The sequence below is a fragment of the Ursus arctos genome, unplaced genomic scaffold (genome assembly GCF_023065955.2).
Source record: "Ursus arctos isolate Adak ecotype North America unplaced genomic scaffold, UrsArc2.0 scaffold_6, whole genome shotgun sequence".
NCBI lineage: Eukaryota > Metazoa > Chordata > Mammalia > Carnivora > Ursidae > Ursus > Ursus arctos.
Window position 1 is genome coordinate 64,371,153 of NW_026623078.1, and position 26,447 is coordinate 64,397,599.

General features: G+C 36.6%; 1 long non-coding RNA gene across 1 annotated transcript in view; it reads right to left on the reverse strand.

Moving 5' to 3' along the window:
* Positions 1-3,804: 3,804 nt before the first annotated feature.
* LOC130542924 (uncharacterized) overlaps positions 3,805-26,447 on the reverse strand; it is a 182,104-nt gene continuing 159,461 nt past the window's right edge. The window contains exon 3 of the long non-coding RNA XR_008957841.1: positions 3,805-3,887. This is a non-coding gene — a long non-coding RNA (uncharacterized LOC130542924). The remainder of the gene's footprint in view (positions 3,888-26,447) is intronic.

Below are 26,447 nucleotides of genomic sequence, written 5' to 3' on the forward strand. Positions count from 1 at the left end.
ATAGTTATGAGACAGTGTTTCTAAACACAAAATGAAATACCGTCTATAAAATAAAGGGGGGCTGATAAATTATGGAAAGGCTTATATACATAGTGATGAATATCTTCCTGGGATGTACGTAAGTGGGTATCACCAGACACCAGGAAATACAACTAAACATTCACCAACAGCCCGTGGGATTTAAACCCGTTGCTTGCAAAGACATTCTTCTGGATCAGGCTCCAAGTAGGCTGTCAACGTGACTTATGTCACCCCTGCTCTCTCACCGCCCTGGTGATTCTACCTCGGTGTGGTTTTATTTACTTCTCTTTTTCCTTCTCTGCTTGCCTGCATACTTTCTCCCTACTTGGTCAGGTTGCTGATGCTCCACTGGATGACTTTAATCTATTTTGTTTATCTCGGACAACTGTAGTTGTCAAGAAGAAATTATTCTAGTATTAATTCACCTTTTGCAAACCGCTGTCTTTTGGTAACATTCAGTGCAATGGGACTAACTTGAGCATAGATTAGTTTAATTCATTCTGTACCATGGTTACAAACTGCAGGCTGGATCCCTGCTAAGCCATCTCACATTTAATGCCATGGGTATGGGGAAATAAAAGAGACGATGAACTAGATGTCCTGGGAGGGCAAAGCCTGCATCAACTTTGTTCACCACTTTTCAGGGCTTGGCACATGGAAGATGTACATAAATGTACGTTGAATGTTCAGTGAGTCTACTGATCAGTAAAAATCTATTACTACACGGACTATTAATGGCAGCCTAGTTCCACCAACCTAATAAAAATTTATATGAGCTATACGGGCAATTTAATTGTTCCTACTCTGATTTATATATACAGGTTTCTATCTCTTTTACTCTGTCAGTGACTGTAAAATTATAGTCTTAGAGCAGAAAAGGATCCTGGATGCCATTTCATAGATGAGAAGATTGAGGTCTACAATAATTCAGATCTACAACTTAAATTTAAAACTCTTAAACACTCAGGTAAGTGTGGGTATCTGAATGTTCTTACTATTTGCTAAGCTATAGCAAATCATTGAACCCCAAAATTCCCTTTTCGTCATGGAACTTACATTGTGTCCTTCCTATCAAAGAACTTGATCGATTATGGATGGGCTATATCTACGTGAAATAAATGACTATTGCTTACCTAATTAGTTAGGAAGCTGATTTCCATCCAGATCTCTGAATTCTTAATATTTGTAAATTTTCTGAAGTACTATATAGCTTCCCTGATAACCTATGACCAAACTATAATTCTCTAAATAATTTCAAGGTGGAATAAGTTACTTTTTAATTATACTTACTTTTTGGTAATAGTCACAAGACAAGTATGATCCCACAGGGGTGGGAAGCACTGGATTATTGAGTCTATTGAGAACATTTCTCTCCTCTCTCTGTCTCTGTCTCTCTCTCATACACCACACACACACACACACACACACACACACACACTCACACTCACATATGTACAATTCAATGACTCCACAGGCATTGCTAGCCCCATTTTATAGATGAGCAAAATGAGATGGAGAAAAAAAAGGCATAGCTAGTAATAGACATAGATGGATTTTGACCACATTGCTGCCTGACTTGAAATCCCACCCCAGGATCACACTACCTACAACTAATCCTGCCCTGCCAGCTAATCTGCCAGTAAATTAACCTTCAGAGTGTGACTTACTCCCCAAGGGATTTCAGGGCTACTGTGCTGCATTGCACCTGGGTTCTTCAGGTGCCCATCTTAAGGAATCCCACTGAAACCTCATACGGTTTTCAATGCCAGAGAAAAAATCACATCTGGATAAAACCACCAATATGGACTGCATTTTTGTCTCAGGCTCAATAATGATTTCTATTTCACTTATAAAAGTAATATGAGCTAGCTAGCAGAACACTATGAATTTGAGTCTTAAGAAATTAATATTCCAGCTTTCGAACTGGAAGGATTGCCAAATCCAGCGGACATAAATCTTTCTGGAACCCTGCTGCATTGGAATTTGTTGAACACACTCTCCTGAAACTCCCTTCTCTTGGCTCCTGGATGTCCTCTGGTATCTTTGACAGCTCTTTCTTAGTCTCTTTCTCTCAATCAGTGCTGTTCTCGGGGATTCTGCATCCCTTTGCTCTTCCAATCAACATAGTCCCTCCATGTGATCATGTTCTCTTCTCATGATTTTAATAATCAAAAATAGACTGATGGCATATATATATATATATATATATATATATATTTCTACCCTGACCTTTCCTCAAATCTACAAATATGTCAATCCAAACCCCGGTTGGACATTTCCCTTTGAATTTCCCAGTTCTCTCACATTTTACTTTGCTAAAAATTAAAAATATCGTTTCCTGTATCTTCTTGTCACCTGTTCCTCACTCTGTATTTGCTTTGTAATGTGTTTGAGCTTAAGTTTCTCCAGTCCTTGAATGCAGATGACATCATTGGCATTAATGTCTATGGCTCATTGCTGTGTTAGCCTCTAACAGAGGACGTGCAAGACCCCAGCAATGCGTTTCACCCCTTCGGGTCTTGGCAACTCCTTTTCGGTACCTCTCAAAATCTAACCCATTGCCTAGTCTCACTCAGTTTAGGTCAGTGCTTCTCAAACCTTAATGGACACATGGCTGCTGTCTGCAGACCACACTTTAAAATCATCTTCCACTCATCTTGGTTCCTCCATATTTGTCCTCTCAAAGTAGCCTCTCTTTATATTGGCTCTTGGATGAGCTGGAAAAGTAATCATGTCTGCTGCTTAAAGTCCTCTCTCAGGCACTAGAGAAAATCCTGGCTTCTTCATATAGTGCACAAGATTCTCCAAAGACCTAGCACCCGTCAACTTCTCCAGACACATCTCACAGCATCCCACAGTTTTTAATGCACCAATACTACAAGCCTCATCTTAGGTGTCCCTTTCTCCACAAAACCTTCTCGGGTCTTTATTATAGTATTCCCTATATGCGCCCAGATATTTTTTTCCATGTGTTTATTTCCTGCTTCTGTATCATAAGCCCCTTAAGGTGAAGGACAGTGTCTTGGTCATTTTCGTGATCCACAGTGTCTAGGATAGTGCTTGCATATAATAAATAATCAGTAATTGTTTGCTGAGTTAAACTGAAAATATTTAAATTTTCCACTTTCCACTTTTAAAAGGGCATCAGCCTCTTGAAGACAAAATATAAATATGCCATCACATTTTTAGTGGAAAACTACAGCATAAGCTTGAAGCATTGGACCACTTTCAGAAACAGTGGCAGAGAATGAGTCAAGAAATTAATTAGAAACTGGTTGCTTTTAAGTCTTTCTTTCTTTGTAGCACATTTTCCTCATGGACATTAGATAAATATCCTAATTTTTTATCATCTGAAAATATGAAAAAGTATATTGTATTACCTGCCAGTGCCAAAGTGATACTGCTTCGATGAACTCACTTATAATTACACATGCCAAATTGCCAAATATTATGAAGAGAGGAGAAGACGTGGAAAATACACTAGTTAAAGCCACAGAGTTAATTCAATGGGACTGAGATATATTTTTTAAAGAGGGATGAAAAATATAACTTATAGTAATTTCCAGAATTCAAATTAATTTTGTGAATGTATTAATTTATTAATAGTATTAATTTTAAACTATGTCATCTCATTTTTAATATGCAGGAGTCTTATTTGAAATACATAATACATTCAGCCCAAACACTCTGATGTCAGCTACAATCACAGATGAGGTAAAAAAAACAAAGTTTGGGTTTCCTCCTGGCTGTGTTTAGATGACTTACGAAAATGTGCAGGTACGGAAGCCCTCCTATTGGTAGACCCACAGCGGCACAGTTCACTCCCTGCTTCAGCAACATGCCAGGGAAAATTCATGATTGATGACCTGTGGAAAGATTAGAAGAAGGAAAAAAATATGCTACACTTGCTTCTCTACAAGCAGACTGAATTTCCCTTTTTAAAAAATAACTATTTTATTCTCAAAGCTGTTTGCATGTAGGCAAATTCATCTGTTTTAAAATTCTTCTATGAGAAAACTTCAAGGTAAATAGCTTCGTTTATGGAAAAATGACCTTTTTTGAGTAGCTGTGATGTCCAATTTTTCCCTCGTAGTTACCACATTTCTGGGCTTTTTCAGTTGTTTTAACAAATAGGTGATATTCTTAGCAGAATTATGAAAATGTGTCAGCAACATAAACCAAACCAGTTTCTATTGAATAGTGGTTTACATTACTTTCTGACTTACAGAGGCTTTTTTTTTTTTTTTTTTGGCGATAGAAAAAAAAAATACATTATATAATTTGCTCCTACAATTTAAGGATTTAGTTCCTCTAATTTTCCAGGTAAAACAGTCTTTAATTCTCCACACCTACATTCTTTTGAATGGGGGAGGACTGCCCCCAAAGATCTGCTCTATCGTCAAGAAACAGCTTTTCTCGTCCTTTTCTTCTGTAGATGGCATGTTTTCTTTGACAGATTCTTACTGCATTGTAGGATTCAAATCAGCGTGATTGACCCACTTTAAACTTTTACAAAGGAAAAACATGTTCTTAATGACAGCCTCTTTAAAATTAGTTGTTCAGGTGGAGTTCAGATTCTCATCCACGTCAGGATTATACTGTTGTTGAAGGACACTTGGAGTATTTATATTTACTCTGAGCTCTTTGGAAGTTGAAAACAATGCTCCTTTCTATCCAGAGGATATTAAAATAAAGTTACATATTGAAAGGGTACTGGCAAAGCTGGACTTATTGGAAGACATTCTTAGTGGAGTGTTGAAATGGCAGATGCATGAGAGAGACCACAGTGTTTGCATGTACTCATCCCACAGGCAACTTAGTCCTAGAAACGATCCTCTCCCATGACATGTGAAATAATTAATGTTCACCCACCTCACCTGGGTGGAGGAGAGTTTAATTAAAGCATATTTGCCTCTACGTGACACCTTTTAGCCAAGAATATTTATGGAGTATCATTATGAGACAAAATAGTCGATAAAAATGAAACAAGGAAGAAGGAAAAAAGGGATTCCCAGAAAATTATTTGTACTGAGATTTATATCAGAAAAGTTTAGTAACAACAACAAAAAAAACTATCCTCAGTAATAAAATTTTATCTGTAAGTTGCCACTTTTAAATTACCTAAGAAAGACTAAATCTACATTATAAAAAGTTGAGTTGAGAAGGATTAAAAAGCTCTGTTTTTTGCAGAAGGCTTAAATTAAGCCCAACTCAACTCAAAATTATTTCATCTGTGAGAGGACATAAAAAAGAAAAGCGAATTCCTAGAAGTATGGAATAGTATCAAATGGCATGAAAAATAAAATGAAGTTTGAATGTTTTTCAGGTGCCGTCTTTCTCCTAAAGTTACACAACAGAATCAAGATCGAAATCCACGCAGTTTAAAGAAAATATTGCTGACATTGGAATATTTCCTTTTTAAAGAAATAACTTTTAGCTGGGAATGAAAAGGTATGGCGATTCTAAAACAGGCCCCAGAATATGCAGTTTTTGTGCATGTTTAAATTACTGCGAGTATTACAATTGTTGAAATCTCATTTAAAACAGCATTCACATTAAACTGCATTCTTCTACATGTAAGGAGAAGCTTATCATGCAGATAAATAAATGGCATATTGGAAAATGATCCAGTTCCCTCCATTCTAAACAGACATCACTCTACTACCTTCTCCAAAGGCAGTTATTTTCACCCTCCCTCTTCTCCACTTCCCACCGGTCTTTCTTTCTTTCTTTCTTTCTTTCTTTCTTTCTTTCTTTCTTTCTTTCTTTCTTTCTTTCTTCTTTCTTTCTTCTTTCTTTCTTTCTTTCTTTCTTTCTTTCTTTCTTTCTTTCTACTGGGCACTAGAAAGCACAAGGAAAATAAGTGAGTAAGGTATTTTCTCCGTTGCTTCAAATAGCAACATTAAATGTGTTGACCAATGTTGTTAGGTGAGGTCCTTCCACCAAGGGCCACCTTCACATTAAGACATTGCTGCTCAGGCGCTGGTCTTAGGGAATTTTCCTGGTAGAGCTAGAGAGGGCAACGAAGCGATGCCCACAAAGCACTTAGCATCAGGCATTGCTCACAACAGGTACTTGGAAAATTTGAGCTATGATGATGAGGGTGGTCATGATGACGATAAGATTTTAATGATAAAATACAAACATACATGGGGCACGTACGGCACCGTATCCTAATTGCAAGCAGTATTTACTTATATTTAAATGCATAGAAAACACGACAAATTTAGTCTTCGAGATCTAGTGTCACAGACTTATAAGAAGATGTAACAGGTATATTTAGCAATGAATATTTTCAATATCATTAGGTAAATGATACTTTTAAGATTTGTAGAAATGTGTTTGCCTCTTTTAAGCTAATGGTCAAGTATTTAATTTTGAATTTTAAGGAAAGCAAGCCAACAGAAATCCACTAGTAGTGAATCAGAAATGCCTTGACAATGTACTGGAGCAAAAGCTTCAAAACTGTATGCAGTGGCTCGGGGGAAAGTACAATGTATACTTCAGCAGGGGAACTTTAGTGTTTTGTTTACCAGAACATTCGTCTCTGAAATGTGGGTGTGATACATTAACTAGTCCTACAAATTAGATTTTAAAACCCTCAAACATAATCTGGCAGGTTAAAAATCCCTTTACCATCCTCAGGAAATCACAACAGTAAAGGCATTTGTGTGCTGGAGGAATTACTGTTTTTCATGACATTTTCCTTAGAAGCTTCCCTTGGAATCAAGTTTTCTAAATCTTTCCTAAGTTAAGCCTTCGTCATAAGGAAAAAAGTGATTGTCAAGCTGTAAAAATGAATGTTTGGGAACTGCTCAGATATAAAACCTAGCAGAGCACACTTGTCTCAATAACTTTTTAAAATTTGTGATCCATGAGTCCCAGAAGTGAACACCATTCCGACTTATGATGATTCTTAAATACAGGAATAAGGCTGCCCTTATCTTGTGCTCTGCCAAATGTTTGTTGTGTCCATTTTAGTGACCTAAAATTTAATGTGAAAATAATACCCTCACGAGCTGTGTGAAGGAAAAGCAGTGTAATAATAATCCAGCTCATAGAAAATTCTGTGTCAATCTGCCTATATTTCAATTATGGTAAAATCAGGTCCAAATAATTCTTTCCATCAAGAATTTTCAATTTCATTTTCCTCTTGCTATTACTATTATTTTTTAAGTTCTAGAGAACAAGATGGATACACAAGGAGAAATGGACCCTATTTCTATTCTTTAGGGGAGTAAGAAATAATTTGGCAGTCCTAAGTGTTAGTGAACATTCAAATTTCAGGTGAAAAAATACAACAGTTTTTGAAACATATAGAAATAAATATGTAAATAAATTTATAAATAAATAATTGTTTTCATCTTTAATAAAATCCACACACCTGGTCTCAAATTACTGAATCAGACTAGTCAGTGTGTTTTGGATAAAGTTACTAAGCCAATCCAGAGAACTGCTTCTTGAGAAACACCAGGGTGACATGGTCTTAGGCAGAAAATAACTCAAGATCCTCTAACAAATCAATATCCTAGAAAAAGGTAGCTGTGGCATCGATCTCTGATAAACTTTTAGATCCAGTTAGGTTCCTTGCTGAAAAGACGACTCACAAAATAATTTCCTTCACTCTTCCAAAAGTGCCCATCTCTTTAAAACGTTTGCACTGCAATGTGACTGCTTTTTAAACGTTGTCAGCTACTTAGAATGATGGGCCACTCTTTGTTTGTCAGTTCATTAATTTATTTAAGATGTGTGTATGGTCAGATTCATGAAGGTAATAAATCTCTTTTGTAGAGACAGATAATTACTTTAACATGGCACGGCACAATAACACAGAACTTAATACAAAGCAAGCTTAGCATATGCATGATAGGAAACAATAGAATGTAAGTATTAATAGAAAATAAAAAACAGTTCTCAATTACATAATCATTGAAAAGAACACATTTAGAAGTTGAACATTTGATATTTTCTCCCTCTAACAAGCTTGCCTTATTGCTAGATATTTTCCCACATTAAAATTCCACTAATGCCACCGTATTTAGATCTCTAGGGAGCCCTTTCTCCCTTGAAAATATTTTGGGGTTTCACAAAAATCGTTTGCCTGTCTCACTGGATTGAACCTCAAAGACTCCTTTGACGCAAGTGTTATTTTGACCACGTGAACATGGTTTCCATTTTTTAACTAGATTAAAACATGCATGAACAAACTGCTCATTGAACTTTAATGTCGCTTTGTTGCTTTGATGGTTTACAGATTTCTGCTTCATAGATGGATTTCCCCCATACATTCTAAAAGTGAAATGATACATTGTAATTTGAATGATAATTTTGTTTTGATGATTTAATTGATAGCAGACAGAGGGATACGATCCCTGCTTTTCCATTTATGCTTTTTCCCCGGCTGAACAGATGAGACAGCTAGGAGTTTCATAAACATCTGTAAATAATTAAGGGATGTTACACTGAACTGTATTTCCTTTACCTTCACCCGCGCTTTTCTTGAGGAACTACATGGTAATCCTGGTTCCAGAAAAAGAGTACCTTCTTCTTGTCACTCAGAAATCCTTGGCTTTGTTTGTTTGTTTGTTTTGTCAGTTTAGGTGACGATTAAAGGCAATCTGCCCACGATAATTTTCACGACGCTGGGGAAAGTCCTCCCACACCCTTTATTGTTCTCATTCCAACAGTATTTACATCCGCTAACTTCACCTTTAGCACAGCATTCTGATGGTGATTCTTTTTTTTTTTTTAAACTGGGGTTTTCAAAACTACTCCTGTGTTTTTACAAATCTATTTTCAAAAACATCTGGCAAATGCTGGAGGAAAAAAAAATAAGAGCATGGTTTCTAATCTGCCTGCTTGATTCTCTAGCAATACCATATTTTCGAAGAGCAGTTTATCTTTGCATGGACATGTAAAAAAAGGAGAGTGCCAGCTGTTCAAACCTGCTCCACCTCTGTTGCATCCAAGAAGCTATTCATTTCCGTTTATCAGCTATTAAAAAGATTAGATTACATCCCAAATGGACTCTGACTTTCAGTGAAGAGCATCCTCAACAGATGAAAAAAAATTAATTCAGCTACCAAAATGTCTCTGTTGGCTTCACTCCTAACAGGACCTTACAGCCTAGAAGAAAGAAAAAATTCTATGGGCAAACTGAAAAACAAATCAAAACACTTTCATTGAGTGCTGTTTGGTTATCCTAACACATACAAGGTCAAAGTTTGAGAAGCTACTATATATTTATTTTGACCTTGACCTGCTGCCTTGAGTTTTCAATGTTGTTTTCTATTTATAGAAAGTTGAAGCCTTGGGAAGTCTTACGGCATTCACTAGATAAACTGTTTTTCTCTCTAAGCCCACCTTCTAAATTCCTCCTTCCACCGCTATCCCCCTACTCGAGAAAAGTTTATATTGTTGGTAGTTGGCTAGACTTTTCCACTGAAAAGTTCAGGAATATTGGAGGGATTTTTTTTTTTTTTTAATTACTGAGATTTATTGGAGGTAGAAACAGTTGGGGTGAAATCTTAGATGTTTCTAAGTCTTCCGAGAAGTATGGTTTTGAGTTTTGAGACTTGGATTGAAATATAGTTTCTGGACAGACTGGTGCACAGCAGTAGTCAGCTGGAGGAAGTTTCCGAAACTGAACAAATTCATGTATCCAGCGTTCTGGGGAAGAAACCTGACCATAACAACGTGTGAGGAGTACCTCTCATGCCCTCCCTTTCCCCCCACCAGAGACAGCCCCTATCCTAAACTTGCTCAACTTTTTTACAGAACTTCGTGAATTATTATAAAATGAACACATACATTATACCCACCACCCAGGTCAAAAAACTAAACTTCCCTAGCCACCCAAAAGCCCTTCTATGGGCCCCCATGCTAACTACGGCCACCCCCTCCTTCAGATGTAACTTCTGTCCTCGTTTTCATAAAGCATTTCCTTGCTTTCATTTTAATAGTTTTGTCACCCAAGCATGAATCCCAAGCATGAATTTTATATATTGTAAACTATGTTTAATCTTGATAGGTCGGATGGCTCTCAGGGCACTTTCAAACAAACAATTGTACAGAATATAATTGATAATATAATCAATATATTGATTTATATGAACTTACTATTGCCACACTTCAATCTTTACCCTGCCTGCACAAAACCTTGCTATCAAGAAGCCTGCAGGGGAGACAAGTTAAAGTGGATTAGTCAGTGGTCATGAGAAAGAAACAAATCAGTAACTAGCGCTTTAACTCCCTTTCTGAAGAGGCCCAGGAACGAACCAGCAGGGAGCAAAAATTAACTACCTTCACTTAACTGTGTTCTCCCCCCAGGCCAGATTTGTGATTCCTGACAGACGGATTTGTATTTTGCCTGTTTGTACCTTACCTAATGTATGAATGAACAGAGGACTCCAGTCTCCAGCCCTGACAGTCCCTTTTTCCTTGTAAAGTGCATTTATTCATCACCTCGTTAACATGAAGAAAATGAACAAAATATAAACAAGTTAGATGAGAGGACAGTAGGGGTGGTCAACTATTAAATTCTAAGTTAGAAGAAGAGATGGCCCCAGGAGCAGATAGATGATAAGACTTCACGGCCATTGCAAGTCTTTTTTTCCTTTATTATTAGTATTTCATTCAAATACCGGCCCAAGACACAGGGGTGGGGTGTGTAAGTGGAAACTGAAGAACACCCCCCCCCCACACACACACACCCAGAGAAAAAACAACCCTCCCCATCAAGAGTGCTTGTTGCATACAGTATTTCTTTTGGCAAAGTTTAGACATGTCTTTCTAGTTAACAAATGTATTCTGCTGTCAGCTCCTTTTAAGAATTATACTCCATGCTTCATGCCAAATAACCTCTTTAAATATTAATAAATAACTCAAGGTATCTTAGAGAGTCTGTGCTTGAGGAATTATGCTAATACTTTGAATAGAAATGACAGAGGGAATCCCCCCTTAGATAGCTGCTCCCAGGAGCGAGCTTCCCCAAATTCTGCCTCCAAACTGATGCACTCCCATAAAAGAGGGGAATAAAAAGGAAGTCGATTTATTTTATTTCTATGAGCTATATGGTGCACAGACCCACTGTGAACTCCTCCCACACTGTGTGGTTTCATTGTCAAGATTCTCCATTGTTAATCCAAACCAGGCCATCCTGATCCTGCCAGGTAACCGACATCACAACATTTGCTGCTTAGATAAACAAGAAAAAAGAGTCCTAAGTAGATGGCTAGAGGAACTCACTGAATCTTCTGCTATCTGTGCCCATGTGGTGGGAACTTGAAAGAATACTTTGATTAATCCTGTTACTATGGGGTGTGTCTTGTGTTTTACGTGCCGCCATCATAAACTGTGTGTATCGGCTTTATCCCAGTCAGCTGACTTTATTTTTAGTCCATCTTTCAGGGGCCTTTGATATGCATACACCAAGGCAAAAATGATTTTTCTCTTGGTTATCTTTAAAATATTACAAATTATCCCTTCTGGAAATCCCCCTTCTCACATGGATTTTGTTAGATACAACTTCAGAGTTGAGATATTCATCAACTCAACTTTGTGACTTCAGCAAAGGCTGAGATAATTTCCAGAGGAGTGTGAGGTTAAAGGAGTCTGGTCTTATGAGGTAACCTGTGTCTCAGCCTTCCTCACAGGGAGAACTTGAGAGGGTATTGACTCTAGCTCTTGGCTTCTTCCAACACAATCTCAAACTACAGTTCTCTAACTATACCCACCCTGCTGGTCTCAAGTAGAATTAAATATCTAAATTCATTACTATTTAGTTGCATTATTCTTTCATTATGAGATTGATATATTGTTAAAATAAAGCAGACCCCATATTTAAGAGTTTCCAATCTTGTTTTGTTCAGACTTGGGGGTCTAAGCCATAGAAGATACCAAAAAGATGATGAGAAAATTATTATTCTATAATACAAAAAGTGTACATAAGTTAATATTTGAATAATGTGTGTCTGTGTATAGACACTCACATATGTTATGCATACATATATACACACACATATATATATATACACACAGTCATTATTTGAGCTATTTATGTTCTATCAACTTGCTGTTAACACTGAATTAGAGAATATTGAAGGATTGTTCATAGAGGAAATATAAGGTTAGATTTCCATGACCCTCTGGTCACAATAGTTTCATCAACTGGTCAATAATAATCTTGTGTTATATGTTATATGTGTTTCTGTTTAAAGACACCTTATTTAATGTATATTGTTAAGTCATTGATATTGAAATCATGGCCAACAACACTGTAACTCATGCCTAAATGAATCTTATGTTACACAAGTATTTTCTCTGTAAGACACACCATAGCCTTCTTGCCCTAAGGAACAGTAGACAGCACTTTAGCCCTATTCTTGGGGCCATTTTAAACGACAAAATCACCAAGAAAAAGCACAAACATGTGGAAGACGTGGGATTAAGTATATTGTGTAAGGGACGCTTGTTTACTCTATGAGAGCTGAAATGAGAAGACAGATCACTGCCCTGCTTATAACTCAGCTGAGAACATGTGTCTCTAGGTACTCAAATTTTTTTGTTGCTTTCTGCATGTTGGTGAATGACTATAAGTTGCTATGAGTGTTGATTGGGGTTGCAGATAAATGTTACTGAGTAGGCAATTTGTGAATATGGAATCCACAAATAATGAGGAACAACTCTACAGTATAGTGATTATATATCACAGTCTTACATATATATATATATATATATACACACACACACACACACACACACAGAGATATATTATATATATCTCATATTCATATCGAAGCACCATAATTGGCTGAATTATCCCTTCATTGTTAAGCATTTAGGTGTTTATAAAGTTAGTATTGTAAATAAAGCTTCAATGAATACATTTGTGCATAAAGTGTATGTTTACATTTCAAATTATTTCCTTTAATGGAATTTCTCAGAGTGTCATAGGTATGAAATCAAAAGGTAGGATGATTTCAAAGCATTTGTAATAATGTAATAATAATGTAATAAACTATTTTAAAGACTTGGCTAAAAGTATACTCCCACTAGTAATGGGTAAGTTTCATTTTTCCAAAAGGGTGAGAAGCTCTTCATGATCCAGCCCTTGATTATCTGTCTGGGACTTACCTCTCTCACCACCACTAGCGTAACCCTACCAGGCAACTGTACTAAACGACTCACAGGCCCAGCAACATCCCATATGCTCTTGGCCTCCATGTTTGTCTCCTTTGCCTTCACTGCTTTTCCCTCGGCTAGTATGTCCTTATCTTTCTCATTTCATATTAGAAGCTACTCCTCCAGCATGCCTTCCCTGATAGTCCCCAAGTCTGAATCAGGGGCTTCTCCCGTTTGTTCCTACAGATCCTCTCCTTCACTCCTACATTGCACTTACCTCGGTGCCCTGAACTAGTCTGTTTACTCCTCTGTCTCCTCAACTAAATTTTAAGCTCTTTGAAGACAAGATTCTGTGTTGTTTATCTTGCATCCAAACCCCTACCACTTCACATAATAAATATTTGTTAAAGGGATGAATCAATGAATAGTGTATGAATGAATTGCGTAGTTTCTCACCAAATCCCTATTGTGAAAATGAGTGAACGGGATGGAGTGACACCACATGGTCAGTGTCAAGGGTCGAGGGTGATGATTGGGTTCTATCTGCTCACTTTCTTTCTCCCTGATATTCAATGTAGGGCAGAGTTCAAGATCACTGACTTGGAACTCAGCATGGGTTGAAATTCTAGTGCAGCCACTTAGCAACTCCACAACTTTGAATAAGTCATTTTACTTTTCTGAGCTTCAGTTTCTTCATCTTTAAAACTGGAATTATAACACCTACCTCTAAATACCACTGTGATGATTAAAGGAAAGAATATACATAAACTGTTTTACATCCACATAAAGTCTCAATATACACCTGGGCATTAAAAATCACCTCAATCCAGTCTGAACTCTGCTATCAGATTAAACTATCAAAACCTGTTCTTGGATATATTAAAAAATGTTTTTCAGCTTCAACTGGTCCTTCTGTGTCCTCTTTAATATGTCCTTATTCCTATTGAGCCTGTTCTCTCTCCTTGTATCTCCCACCAAACTGAATGGTTTACTTGTGTTCGGTTCCCCCTGGTCTTACTCTCTACTGACAACTCATGTGTGGTTTCTTTGCCATCATGTTCTCAACTCCTTGCACAATGCATGGCCAACAATACGCTCACAATGGATTTCAAATGAGTAAATAAATGGATTCTTCCTTCATTTTCTTAATCACAATCCTTTGAGGCCCATGTGAAATGCCACTATGATAACCCTATCTGATGGTCAAACCAAACTACTCACATCAATATCTTGCACCCTCTCTGTCTTCCTATAAAACTTTTGGACTTTGACACAGTCAAATTGGATTCCTTTTACCTTTGAATCCCATGGCATTTTATTTATACCCCCATATGCACCTGTCTTTTTACCTTGAATGATATTTATTTATTTATCTATATCATCTACTTTTCAGAATGTGTGTTGTTCCAAGGATTACATCTTATGTTTTAGTAGTTTCTGTATCTGCCAAGTACAATGTCTCACACATAGTCACTAATTAATTGATATTTGTTGGATTGAATCTATTGAACTGGTTGTAAGATTAAGTCCTTCTTTAATACCATATAATATCCTATAGTTAGATATTGTTAACTCCCTTTTACAAATTAAGACACAGAGAAAGAAATAAATTGTGTAACATGGGACTTTTGAAATAAACTAAAGAAAACTTCCCTCTGCAATTTCCACAGCCAAAGGGGGGGGGGTACATACATGGATCCAGCTAGTGTGTAACTCAATTTCTCATGCCTGCACATGTGTTAATATTTACATATTTCATATTTCCCTCCAGCCTTCCTGTTACTTCATTATCCAGATAATTGTGACCTTCTATCTATGTTCCTAAAGCCTTAATTTTCAAAATTCTCAATGGTCTGTTTTCTGTGGTCTGAGATAAAGACAGCCAAAGGATAACATGATCTTTATTAACAGCCTCCCTAAACTTACTAAAAATAATATTAATAATCATAGTAATGCCTTTTCCTTGTACACTACTTTATAGCGTACATATATCCTATAATTTGATCCTTACAAGCACGCAATGAGGCATTTAAGGCAGGTGCTATTATCCCTGCTTTGCAGATGAGGAAGCTGAGACAATTACATGAAAGGTTAATTGATACTCAAGGTAATTCACTTGGTAAGTGGCAGAGACATGAGTCAAGTCCAAGTTGTCTAACTTGAATTTCTTTCCATTCCATCCAAGTGTTTCCTAGGAATACTCAAGAGCAACAGTGAGAAGAGAAAGATAAGGAGTGGGAGAAAAGACAGGAAGAGCATGACAAGAGTGAGTGGAATTTATTAGATTACTTTAGGAATATTATAATTTTTTTCAGTTACATTTTACTATAATTTATGGAAAAACTTTGTGTTAGATTGAGAGACACAAGTATAAAGATTAGTAAATATTTTAGGGAAGGAGCCTCCAGAAACTATTGCTTTGAATGTCTAGGACCAATTGTTTGCTGTCTACTTTCAGTTTTACACAAATAATTTTCTTCCACAAAATATTGTAATTTAAGAATATTCTAGAATGTGTGTGGCAGGTAAAGTTCAGTTTTGAAAATGATGTTCCACACATACCAATGAACACTGTAGAAATTTCATTAAAATTTGTGGAGAAAAACATGCATTCTCAAATCTGAAATCTGAAAACTAAAATCTATAAAATCAATACGCAGGATTGATTTGAGGGTCTTATTTACAAGACTCAAAATGCAATAGAACACAGGTTTACATTAGTCATTTTTAAAGGTTAAAAACACGTGAACAAAATCGTACATGTTGTTTCTTGCTCAAAATTGTTCTTTATCATTAAATCTTCAAATTTGGTATGGAATGGAATATCCTCCCCCCCCATAAGTGAGTATATCATCTTTCCCTAAAATGAAAATAATATGTATTTTTTACTGCAAAAATAACTCAAGCACAATAGAAAATATAGAGAAGGTTGAAAAAAATAACCTCTAATCTCACTGTCCTATCACACGAATGTATAAACACATAGAAAAATCCCCCCCTTTTTAAAGAAACAAAAACAAAAATCAGACCATCCCATACACACAGTTTTGTGCTGCTTCCCCCTTCCTCTGGCTCTCTCTAGCATCTTTCAGTGCATGAAGCTGAATGTCTAGCACCTGCATTCCTTCAGCTCTTTATATACTGAGTCAAAAACAGTGGAGCCCAAAGGAAACCACATGTGTTGAATCTCTGACATGTGAGTTAAATCCTAAGTGGGTTGTTAGAAATATGGCTATTTGTGGATGACAAAATTGCTGGGGATTAAATTTAAAAGCACTAAGAAAGCTGATAAATATAAACTCTCATGACAGAGACTCTAAAATATCAATAAAAAATTTCCCAGAGAAACAAAAAGGATACTCTCTTAGAATATATTAGAAAGAAAATAAATTTTAATTCCTGGTGGTTTTTTTTTTTTTTCATGTCAAAAGAAACCTAAATGCCACCTAAGGTGAACTTTCATCAAAATATATAGAACTACAACCTCATTTAATACATACAAGTATAAATATAAGGGCTTGTCCAATTGGTTTGAAATTTGTATAGTTTATATGAATTCACTATGCTTAAGAAAACCAGTATTTTTTTTAATGTTCCTTTTAAAGCTTTAAATATTTTCAAGTTACTGTAATAACTCTTGGGACATCCTGAAGAATGTGAACAGGAAGACTGTAGCCTAGGAGAATATCTTAATACTGGCAGGGTTATCAAAATGCCTCTTGCCTACGACCTGCCACAGCAAGATAAAATCAAAGTGTGTCCAGGACAAAGTCTCTCAAGGCATTTACATTAATTTGGGAATTTTAATTATAGTCTGTAAAGCTTCATCCATTTATCATAAAAATAAAGAAAAATTCTAGTTAATTAGTGAATATTTTAAATTAAATTGTCTTAATGAAATGTAATCATTGCTCTTAAGCATGAGGCATTTTCTAGTATGATACTAAAAAGTATTAAAAGGAGATTACAAAAATATCTCATACACAGCAAAGGTGTTCCTAAAACAAACAACAATAAAAGCATATAAACCAACAAAATATGCTTAACTACCAGAAATTTTACTAAAACAAATGTGAAAACAAGTGAAAATGAATGTTAAATTAGTAGGAGAGATCCTTATTTAAAGAAAATCACTAATATAATACGTCACTAAAAAGAACTTTCTGATTTCTTTCCTTTGAAAGGTTAAATTTGAACTGTAAAAAAGTATATTAAAGTAAGAGATATACATATAAAACGTGTAAATATTTGAAAATAACTTTTAAATAATTATAATTGAAGTAATAACTGAATTATGGTGTGTCCAAATTATCTCCAATTTTGAATTACTAAACGTCTATGACATTTGTCCCAGCTATTGCTGAACATTTTAACAGATGGGCTATTTTGTCACCCTTGAAGAGGAAAGAACAATATCTTCCTTTCCCTTAAGGTCCAATCTTTTAAGGCCAAATTCCTGGATCTCTATGAAGTGGCCGGGATGGGGCAAAGCCAACTCCAGAAGAAACAGATTCTGAAACTTTTCTCTGAATAAGCTAATGTGTACTTGAGTTATTGGGCCAGGGTCAAAAATGCTCAGATTCCTGAGTGGGAAAGTATTTCTTCTTTGTCATATACAGTTGCTTTGTGCCAGCCAAATGATGCATAGACAATGAAAATTTTTAAAAAATTAAAAAAAAAATTTAAAAAGCAAAGTAAAATTGTGTTTTTCTTCGTGCCGTTTTTTAAAGTGAATACCTTGAAAATGTATTCAAGTATGAATTTTGTCTAAAATTTTTTAAACAAATTTTGTAAAATCATTTAGACAATAACATAAATTTTTCCTCAATCTCCAAGTGTCTGTATCTAACCAAGTCAGCACTTCTGTGTTCTACTCTGTTTGGAGGTTAATTACATGCCCATTTCCCACACTGGCTAGTTAGCTCCTGAAGTGTAAGGTTCATGCTTTGTCATCTCTGTAGTCCTCAGAGGACTCAGTGCAATTTCTCCTATATACCACATACCTGAATTGACCTCTCGGCAGAGTTCAACACTGTGGATCAATTTTCTCTTCCAAACTGTCTTCTCTCTTGGTTTTCTTTCTATGACCCAGACTCCCTTTTCTCAGTTCTTCTTGATCCTCTTCTTTCTGACCCTTAGGTAGTACAGTTTTCAGAGCTCTGTCCTGTAACTTCTAGCCTGCTTACTCTATGCACATTCTCGTTAGGGAATCTCAGATACTCACATGGCTTCAATTACCATCCATAAAAGCAAATCTGAAATTTATATCTCCAGCTCAGACCTCTTTTCTGAGCCCCAGATCATGTTTTCAAATGCTTACTTGTCATCAACAATTGAGTGTCTCACAGGCACCTTAAAAGCAACATGCTCAAAGTGAGTTTATCTGACTTTCCCCAAATTTGTCTTCCTCATCCAGCTTCCTCAAAAATCCATCATCCACTGAAGTGCCTAAGCCAGAAATCTAGGACACTACCTCTATCCCCATACCTAAGGTATTGGCCAGATCCCACTGATCCTGCTGAGTCTATATTCTAATTATCTAGAGTCTAGCCCATCTCTCACTCTTCACAGCAGTGTCTCTGGTCCAACCTATTGCTTAGGCTTCTGCAATAACTCAGAACAATCTCTCAGTTTCCATTCTTGCCTCCCTTCACAACACCCTCCACACTCATCCTGAGATTGACTTTCTCAGAAATTCCCACCGAACACCTTTCTCTGGCTTCCTGTTGTACTTGGAATAAAATACAGTTGATATCATTCCTGCACTACCAACCCCTTGACTAGCTCTTAGAGACCTCATCGTACGTTGCCCCTCACTCTGCTCTACTTTCTCCATGCTCCATCATCTCTCAGGATTCAGGACATGCAACCCTTATTGGTTTCTTGTCTAGAATACTCTCTCTCTTCTCTCTTTTACTCTTCCGACCTAACATTAACTCCTACACCTTCTTTACTTCCTAGCTTACATATCACTTCCTAATGAGAATCTTTTGTCTTTGCTTTCCAGGTCAGGTACACCTATTGTAAGCTCTCATTTAAATTTTCCCTTGCCTTTTAGAACATTCGTCGCAGGCACACTTATCTTACAGCGGTGACTATTCCTACAGTAGACTGTCAGCTCCATGTAGGCAGAGGCCAGCTGGATCTTCTTCACTGACGTACTCTGGGTGTCCAACACAATGGCTGATACATAGTAGGTACTCAGAAAGTATTTGCAGGACAAATGAATGAACAAACCCATGAACAGAAGCTGCTTAACAAATGTTTATTGGATGAACAGTTGTGCGTCTCACTAAGTATTAGGCAACTCAGTTTTTAAATGTATTGCCAATATAGTTTTGGAAGAACCAAGGAAATGATCAGTTATATTCTATTCTTATTCTTGTTTCTACAAAGTATTAAATGTGACTACTTCAGTAATATTAATTCCAGATTCAATAACATAACTCATATGCTTAAGAGAGAGTGGAATTTTTTAACAAATGCTAAGATAGTCTAACTTGCTCATTGCTGGTGGACAAATACTTGCAAAGAAGAGATTTATTATTGCAAAAATGGCTTCATTATCTTCAACAGTTCAGATGAAAGAAATCATCTGTTCAGATTTTAAAAGGCACATTAGAAACATACATTTAGTTCTAATCTAAATACATTAAGAGGAATTGCTTTAAGTAACTCAGGAAAAAAATTTGGTTTACTTCCTTGCTTTTGCTGAACTGTTAAATATTAGAGTTCCAGAAAATAGTATATTTCTATATTTTTATAGTATATGTCCATGTATATACAAGTATAATCTATTACATTTATCAACTAAAAATTTAGTGTGGCAGAGAAAAATGATATGATTTGCCTTTGAATTTCTTTCATCTTTATTTTAAAGGGTTAGAATTTAGCTGTTTTTTCAAATAATAACTATACATGTAAATCCCAAATAGAATTCTTATTCAGCGAGAAGACCAGGCTAGCTCATTTATTTCTCAAATGAGAAAAGAGATAATGTGATCAGCCTGTGTTTTAGTAAATAACATTTTTCAACTACTACGCAGAATTTTCACACTTTCTGAAATCATGGGAACTTTTTATTTAAAAATTGTTGAACCTGACTCATTTAAGGTCTAAATATTTTTAAGGTAAATAGAAATCAAGCTAAATTTATCTCTTTGGTAGCTAAAGGTCTATATTGGGAAGTGTCTTCTATAATAGGAAAACATCAGAATAGGAAGGTGAGAGTTTAGAGAGTTTTACTGGAAAAAACCTTCACTTTTAATATTTATATTTTCCTTTTATATTTTCTTCACAGGAGTTTGAAGCACTTAGAATTTGTTTTTGGGTGTGGCCCCTGATTATATTTGGGGACAATTTTTTTCTTCTGAGATGAAAAGTAGGGCATACCTCCAAAAAACCTGGAGTCATAAATAATATCCACCTATAAACTATAAAACAAAACAAAACAAAAAACAGTAAGCCCACCACCTGCCAACATTATAAAGCTGGTTCCACTTGTGAAAACTGGGCACTAGCATATTTTCAAGGCAGTTCAAGAACAAAAGATCAGTTCAAAAGCTTTGGCGTGAAGACTGATACTTGTAGTACCACAAAATGCCAGGTAGTGCCCAGTGGCAGGATTCAGACTTAGAGCCATGCAAATTTCTACAGGTGCTTAATATTTAAAACCATTTACTTGAGCGAAATATCAATACTACTGAACATGGGCTGATTTTCAGTTATATTTTTATTCAATATATTCAAATAAATGCTACTGAATATTGAACTCAATTCCTCTTCCTTCCAAACCGAGGTAATAAATCAAGAAAAGTGTTTCAGTTCACTTATTGGAAACTATTTCAACTCCTACTCACCAACAGATTAGAACAGGTTAAACAGGTATTTTATAGAAGTATTAAAATGATAAAGCCAAATATCAATCAGTTTAACTGCCAAAACCATAATGTAGCTTCACATAAGGATTGGGGAAAGGCGTATTAGTCATGTCAGGAGATGGGGCAGCTTTGCGGGCATGACTCAGAAGGTATTACATGCCTACATCACCATGTACATACAGGTTGTATTTTAGAAGCAAATCTTTGCTTTGATGATCATTTATTTATGTAGCACATTTCCTTTCATAGGCTTTCAAGGAGGAGTTTCTGAAACAGGGATCACATAATTTGCCTCTGGTGGAAATACACACCAGTTGTGTCGGGAACCACGGTCTGCCTTCAGTATCTTGTCACTGCCCCACTAAAAGATCTTAGCTGAGTCATAAAAGCAGAACAGTTCCTAGGTATAATCCACCTTAGCGGTAATGTGATCCGAACCCCTCACTTTACGGATGAATCCGTGAGGACCAGAGAGGCTCCGTGAGTAGATTCAGACCATGTAAAGTGTTGGTTAGCAGGAACAGATCTTGAACGCTGGGCTCCTGATTCCCAAAATAGGTCTCTGTACCTTTACCCGTTGTCTCTCGACTTATTTTCATGACTTTCATGTTTCAAAGAATTGTTTTTAAAGTACAAGGATCGGTTTATACTTGCCAAAATTTAGTTTGCCAGAGGAGACATTAAAAACACATCCATCAGCCATTAATTATTACTATTATTTAATAGAAGTAATGGCATTCTGACACACAAAAAGGGAGGATTCTAAATGAAATAAATTTGACTTTATGGAAATCTCACTCTGCTGGTTTTGTTGTAGGCCGGCAAACACCTCATTAGACATCAGTATCCACGCTAACTAACGTGTCCTCATTTGCAAGATCTCTGTCTCCAGTGCACACACAAGGAGAGAATTTGCTCAGGAGAATAAACTCAAACACGAGGTGAAAATGATTGTAAAATTTTCTTCACTTCCTTCCCTTCCTCCTTCTTCAACTTTGATGAGCTTATCTCAGTGATAGTACATTCTTACTTCTGAATGACAACACCTTTGCTGGCTTAAGCGGTTTTGTGAAAAGTGAGGGTACACTCCGGCAGCCACTAGCCACATGTAGTTATTAAGTAATTCCAATGTGGCTAGTCCAAATTGAGATGTGCTGAAGAGGTAAAATAGATACCAGATTTTGTGCAAAATGGAACATAAAATGTACATAAATCATGTTTATATTGATTACTTGTTGAAATAATGACAATTTGGATATATCAGATGAAATAAAATGTATTATTAAAGCGAATCTTGCCTGCTTGTTTTTCCTTTTTAAATGTGGGTACAGGAAAATTTAAAATTACATAGGCAGCTCACATTCTGGCTCTCGTTACGCTTCTGTTGGACAGCACAGGTCTGTATGGAACAATCTCTGTGGCTAAAGTACTCAGGTTCCTCATATCCTCCCCTAGCACCCCCCTTTGCTGTCCTCAGAGGTCACACATGGCTTAGTCTCATTTCTCGCAGAATGGCTGCAACCTAACAGCAGAGTGTGCATCCCAGATTTGGTGAGATGATGGCTCAGGAGGCATGACTCCTAGAATGATATTTCCTCCTCAGTAGATTATTTTAGGTAAGTGTAAATTCTGCTTCTTCTCTAAGATCTAAAGGGATAGAGCAGAGAGAAGTACTAGGTTCTCTGAAATTCCAGGAGCATCTAAATAAATTCAGGTGCTTAGCCATATAGGCTTCTAAAGTAGATTCTGTCTACCCTGTGGAATACAAATAGGAAGCTGTACTACTATCCTGGAAGCCTTTATTACACTGTCACATTAGTAAACAGAGCACACAGGCAGAAACATTCTGAAAAAGCAAATAGAAAAAGAATGTGAATCCAAAAACATTTGGAATGCTTAACAACATTCAATCTTTTTCTTCCATTTTCCTAAATTAAAGACATTGTCCATGACAGCAAATTGAGGGATTTTCCCTGTAATTTGAGAGTGACCACAGAAACTGTTGTTTTCTCTAAATCTTGATAAACTCAACCTTTTTTCAATTAGTGGAACCTACTGACGTTAATGTATAACAGTGGATTACTATTTTCTCAGCATATAATTCCATTGGGTGGTTGGGTCATAGGTTGTAGTTTTATAGGTGGAATGGCTGGTCTGGGGCATCACAGAATTGTTCAGCACAGTATTTGATAATAACCTTACCCTACCTTCCAGGTATACTGCAGCTGAATACAAAGTGAGACTGTTTGAATGCATTGTTTAAAATGTCTTTGGTGACTCACCCGTCCATGGCCTCTGTCCAGCTAAACTGGTAATCTCCAAGTTGGCAAGGCCGTGTTTTTGTATTATTTTCTGAAAGCCTTCGTAGACGTGGCTGTTGCCATGAGTTTTACATAAGGGGAAAAAAGTCCAAGCCATCATCATTCCACACCTGGATTACTATAATAGCCTGTTCGTTGGCTTCTCTTCTGTCACATCACAAACTTAGTCCATCCTGTATATGGCTGCCAGATGAGTTTTCTGATATGTATCTTTTTCATCATATCAAAACCTACAGCATACCAAAACCTACAAGGACTAGCACATCTGGTGTAATCTCTATCTGACACCGGAGTCTTTCATATATAAACTCTTTACCCGTATCCAATCTTATTTCCTTTAACTGGAACCTCTCCCTGTTTTACTCACTCTTTATGATCTTGAACATTCTACCTCCATGTGTCTGTTCTTGCATTTCCCACTACCAGACTTGCCATCATTGGCTATTCGTGTTCTAGTAATTTTTCAGGGTCCTTCTTTCATGACTCTTCAGTCTCTCAAAGATCTCTTTATTCTCAAAATGAGCTTACCACTAAATTACATACACCCTTGACTTCTTCCCTCTTTGTTCCTCATCTGCTAGTTTTTCCTCCCCAATTAGATTGTAAATTCCTTGATATTGCACATCAAACGCAGCAAAGATCTAGACCCATACATAACGTCATGTTTAAGAGCAAGGATGTGTGCTCCCAGAAACTTGCTTTGAAAATTCCAGCCCTGAAACGTATCTAATCTCTACAAGGTGCAGTTTTGTTGTCTGTAAAATAGTGATAACAGGACCTAATTCATGGCTGCTGTTGGCTTACATAGATGTCCTGAACAGGTTTCCTATCTTTCTCCAAGAGAAGTTTTTGATACAGGAAGTTGAAGGGAGTGTATGAAGGTACTGGATAAATAGTATGGAATAAAATGAGCGTGTTACAGACTGGGAAATGGGTATAGAAACAGAAGTGAAGGGTGTGGATAACAAATGTGGATAACAAATTCATTTTGCATAGGGCTAGCTTTTATTATATCTATTTCATTATATTTCTATTTAGTGTAGGCCACTGGCATTTAGCTCTTTTATGTACCTCTTAGAAATGTAATATAGGGAGTGGTTATAAAATGGAAATCACAAATGTACTTGAAAAGGATAAATTTTTAAAAAATGATTCCAATGTTTACATAGGCACTTGCGACTGGATAAAATTTTCAATGGTGAGACCTAGATTAAACAAGTGCTGTACGTCTAACGATTTAGGCAGAATGAAGATGACATGATCCAAAAAACAGCGTGATACATCAACAAGCACCTATAGTGACAAAGACACTGATATCAAAGTGCTAGGAACATTTAGGGAAAAAAAATTACTTCGTGGGATATTTGAGTGGTGTAAAAGCAGCACTGCTGAATTAATATTTTAAATAGCTTTTGTAATCTGGTCAACAAATAAATATTGGAAATAGCCGGTAACTAGTTCATCATCATCCTAAAATTTTATTAATTCAAGTAGGTCAAAACATTATTTTATTTTTTCCCGTGTTTCCTTTTTATCTTCTCATTGTGAAAACGGGGGGAATCACCTTACAGTTTTGGTCACATATACTGGGGCAGGCACGGAAGCTGCTCCCTTCTCGGTGCTCTCCCAAGGGTGAGTCAAGTCCATTGTATCATAACGATTTGTTTTCTTGCCTGTCTTCCTCCTAGACTGTGAACGCCTTCAACACAGGGTCAGCTCTTTGCCCTCTTTCTGTCCTGAACATCTAAGCCAAAACCTGGGTCAGATACTTTTTCACAGATACTTATTTCACAGGAAAAAAAGTGGAATCTTAAGGAAATGGTCATTAAAACTAGTACTATATTACAAATTTTGGACTTTATTTTAATATTTTGTTAACTGCTGTTAAGTAATTGTACAATCCAAAATAAAGTAAGCCTAACTTTTATCCTGATCATTTGCAGTACGTGGTCAGGAACGGTTTGCTGAATGAATAACAAAAGCATGAGTGCATGAATGTAATCCTTTCTAGATCTTTGATGATAAAATTTCACTTTTTTCATATTTTAACATTTCAGAAACCAGGGTGTATCTTGTAGTCTATCTAATAAGATAGCATTATCTCTTAACTCTTTTTTGAGTGAGCTTTGGTAATTTGTGTCTTTTTTTTTTGTCTGTGTGTTTCAAGTTTTTATTTAAATTCTAGTTAGTTAACATATAGCGTAATATTGGTTTCAGGGGTAGAACTGAGTGATTCATCACTTACATAGAACACCCAGTGCTCATCAACTATTACTCAGCCGTCAGAAAGAATGAAATCTTGCCATTTGCAGTGACTTGGACAGAGTTGGAGTGTATCATGCTAGGTAAAACAAGTCAGTCACAGACAGATAAATACCATATGATTTCACTCATATGTGGAATTTAAATAACAAAAAATGAACATAGGGGAAGGGGGAAAAAGAGGGAAGCAAACCATAAGAGACTCTTAACTATACAGAACAAACTGAGGGGTTGGGAGGGGAGGTGGGTGGGGGGATGGGCTAAATGGGTGATGGGCATCAAAGAGGGCACTTGCTGTGATGAGCACTGTCTCATAATTTAAGTGGCAAAAGCAATGACCTTCATCACTTCCTACGGATGAGACACAACAGTCTTGTTCAGTAGGTCTTATGAGCATTGTTTGATAGATGAGATCCCTGAGGCATGGAGAGGGTAAGTAACTTGCCTTAAGGTCACAACCAGCACCACATGTTCTGTCTTTTGAATGACAGATTGACTTTTAGAGAGTAGTAGTGAAGAAATGATGAGAGGTTTTATTTTAAGTTCTACAGGTTTCATGCTATGGTTTCAAACGCATCACGTAGAGTACTTATTAATCACAATAACTGAGTTTGTTACAATTTGACTATAGTCCCAGTTATACTTAACTGCTCCAAGTAAGATATTCAAGCCATTCGTGTCACTTGTTAAAAATATGTACTTCTGGGGACGCCTGGGTGGCTCAGGCGGTTAAGCAACTGCCTTTGGCTCAGGTCATGATCCCAGGGTCCTGGGATCTAGTCCTGTGTTGGGCTCCTTGCTCAGCAGAGAGTCCCCTTCTCCCTCTGCCTGCTTCTTCCCC